Consider the following 3,889-nt stretch of genomic DNA (forward strand, 5'->3'; position numbering starts at 1 on the left):
TAATCTAGAGGAAAGAATGGTTAGAAATAGCTAATCTAGAGGAAAGAATGGTTAGAAATAGCTAATCTAGAGGAAAGAATGGTTAGAAACAGCTAATCTAGAGAAAGAATGGTTAGAAATAGTTAATCTAGAGGAAAGAATGGTTAGAAATAGCTAATCTAGAGGAAAGAATATTCTTTGCTATTATTTCTTTACTTTGGTGACAATCCACACAACAAAATGTAAACAACTCCAACCATTTCTCCCTGTACAATCCCATGACACTGGTCACCTTCTTCAGGCTGGGCCACTTTTCAGGACAAACTTCCCACAGGATTTGAGCACCATGAATGCCAAATCACGGCTCCTCCTTCAGCTTACCATCTAGCCTTTCAATCTGATCCATACAGATAATTATTTAAAAGAGTATAATGCTGGCACAGAAAATCTCCTCTAACTAAACAGGCTAAACTGTTTTTTGGGGATAATCAAGGACATTGGGGGACAGTTTCAGTTCAGGATTTGAAGATTTCTGGAGGGCAGTAGTCCTCAACCTTCCTAATGCCACGACTCTAATACATTCATGTGGTGGTGACCCCCAACCATAAAATTATTTCCATTGCTACTTCATCACCGCCATTTTGCTACTGTTATAAATCGGGCAACTCCTGGGAAAGGGTCTTTCAGCCCCCAAAGGGGTCGCAACCCACAGGTTGAGAACCCTTTTGATGGGGAATCTTCTATTGCATCCATTACCTAAGTCTTCAGTATTAGTAGATAGGCGTCCTCCAGTGCTTCTGGCTCAGGACAGGCAACTGGACACATGGTGAGGAAAGAATATTCTTGATTTCTGGAGCATGCCACCCTGTGAGGCCCTGAGGTATGCGCCCACTCAAATCCCCAGAAAGTATGTTTCCAGCTGAAAAGATAGCTGAGATGACACTGAGACAAGCATCAAGGCCAGGTAAGATGCAGCCTGGCTTTCCTGGGGAGGACCGTCTCTGACACGTGGGTGAATGAAGCATCTCATCTTTTGCTCTCCAGGCCCCAAGGGATGCTTCATGGGCAATGGAGAGGTGCCAAGGATCATCACCAACCCTCTCTTTGTCTTGCAGCCACCCCAGAAGAAACGATGTTGGAGAGAACCAGCAGGAGACAAGGCAATGCTTTCCTGGGGTGGGGGCTAAAGAGAAGAGAGGAGCAAATAGTCCAAAGGATCCATCTGGGTCCAGAGACCACTTTTCAGGGAAAGGGGCTGGGGGGTGAGTAGGGGTAGGGGTGCAGCTGTAGCGAAGGCCTTCATTTCTTTGAGCGTCTCTAGCCAAGTCTGCAAATCAACAATAAAGCAAACGTCTGCTGCAAGTGTCTGCTAGAAATAGCCATGCGGAAAAGTAAATGGAAAGATGGAAAGTGCTCAGACTTCGCTGGTGCTCAGCACGTGTTTGTTTTCAGTGCTCCTTATTGCCATCCAGAGCTTTTGCCTGCGAGTCCCAGAAACAGGGTGCTAATTAGCAATTAGCAGTTGCTAATTGCTCAGGCAGGGTTCTGGACCCAAGGACGCCCAGGACCACCACTGACCACTCGTTCAAGCCTGTTGCCATGCTAGGCACAGGCCTTTTGCTCTCTAGCTCTCAGTGGTCAGCAGCCTAACAAGTCAGCATCGCCCAGCAGAAGCTGAGCCACCCAAGGGCAAGACACCAGCTGAATGGAAAAAAGAGCCCAGCTCAAATCTTTGGACAAGACCCAAATGATAAAGGCCTGAGATGATCAATTGAGTCATTCGGTGGCGCAAACACCTGCTGACCAAAAGGTCAGTGGTTCAAGTCCGCCCAAAGGCACTTCCAAAGAAAGGCTTGACGATCTACTTTGGAAAAAGCAGCCATGAAAATCCTTCGGAGCGTTTCTGGGCTCTCTGACATGCATGGCATTATCTGAGTTAAGATGGGCTCTACAGCAACTGGTGGGTGGGTGGGACATAGGCCCATGTACATGCACATGTTGTGCCCACATGGACTGATGTGCACATGTCTACTCCTATGAGTTCCTACTGAGTGTGTGGGTCTGCGCACTCGTGTTTCCTGGGCATGTGTGCACAAGGGAATGTTCACATGTGTGTAGAGGTACAGGTGTGCCCTCATAGGTAAGACTGCATGTTTGTATACCTGTGCCACCATGGGGTTACACTCAAGAATGAGCAAACAAGAATGACTGCACTTCCCTCCCGGTACTTTGGTGGCTACAGGTGAATGGAGGTGCACTGTGCGAGCGTGAGCAGTGGTGCTTGTGTGCATTTGGGGGAACTGATAGTACAAATAAGAGTATAAACAAGATGGTCGGGAGAAGGGGTTGCTTTAAATAGGAAGACAAACAACCCCCACAAGGACATTGGAAGCTCTCGTTATGTACAAATAATGTATATGCTAATTATAAATGACTCCTTTCTGCTCATTAAAGCAGAACTGATGTACTTTATTAGTTCCGTGCTGGCCAGTCTACACACTGGAAAGGAGTAAAACATCGCCTTGGGGTCAGGAAGGCACCCACAGGGAGCTTGAGGGCGCCATCTCAGGAGATGGGAATGGTCACTCGGGCCAGGGGCCAGGCATCAGTGTTGACTCCTCACTGCCCACCTCACCTCCCAACCAATAGATCTCTCTCCAAACTCAGTGGAATGTACCTCCTCTGCTCCATGTCCACTGACGCTGTGATAGTCCAGGCCCCTCTCCTCTTCCCTGGACACCTGCCCAGACTGCCTCCCAGACTACTCCCTGACTGCAGTTCTCCCCTTCAGAGCATCACCACTCCCACACTTACATCTCCTACTGATTTTCCCATCACTACAGGAGAAAGCTCAAATCCAATAGCTCATCCAACAAAGACCGGGCCCCTGAATACCTCTGCAGCCTCATCTCCTACTTCGACCGACTCCTAGAGACTTTCCTGAGCTCATACCTGGGCATACTTCTCTCTCCATTCCCAGTAGATTTTCTGTTCTATTTCTGTCCCACCGGTAGGGGAGTGTGGTGAACTCCTTTCCATCTTGCAAACCCTCACTTTCATGGCCCCAGTTCATACAGTATCTATAAAGCACACTCAAGTAAGACGTGCCTGTATTAATAAACGGTGCTACTTTTGGACTGGAGCTGGACCTCAGGTGCACCGCCTAGAGGCTGGAAGGTAAAACAACTCAGGAACCGGAGGCACTAGAAGACGCCTCCTGGGTGGGATGCAAGATGACGTCACCACAGTCATTGACTTCAGTCACCACCTCTTGAGGATGGTGAACTCCTGTGTTGAGTTCAGAATGAGTTGTTGTCACACATTGGAGGCCCTGATCACAGATCCGGACCCTGGCCCCTTTCCTGTTAAGTTCCTCTTTCCTACCCTTTTGGCCCAGCTGGCTTCTGCCCTGACTATCTTTTTCAGGCAAAGCCTGGGATGCTTCAGTACCTGGGGAGCCATATAGAAAATAGGTCTTAACTGCTTCCCTTGTGTGATGCCCTCACCCCATGGGGCTATGTCTTCCTCCCCTGCCCTGCAGCTCTCACGTCCCAGACATGAAGAACCGGGGAGATATTTACTTGTCTGCCTAGAACTTTTCACTCTACATCATCATAATTAAGGTCTGCTCAATTCCAGAGAACCCCTACCTGTCCCTCTAACAGAGACAAAATGGTCAAACTTTAGGAGACAGCATCTTTCCTTAACACTAAAATATTTCACCAAATAGCTGTTTTATCCTGATATATCATTGTTAGTTTATAGGTTAGCGTCCTTTAAGATAGCTCAAGGCTCTTTGAAGACAGGCTTTACCCTATCAGTCTCTATGGGCTAAGCTCCAACTCAGATATTTCCCTGAAAAGGCAGCACATGCCTGCTTCTTCATCTTCTTCCTACCTCCTGGGTCTAA

The sequence above is a fragment of the Echinops telfairi genome, unplaced genomic scaffold (assembly GCF_000313985.2).
Source record: "Echinops telfairi isolate 266 unplaced genomic scaffold, ASM31398v2 ScPeMD7_5592;HRSCAF=6446, whole genome shotgun sequence".
Lineage (NCBI taxonomy): Eukaryota > Metazoa > Chordata > Mammalia > Afrosoricida > Tenrecidae > Echinops > Echinops telfairi.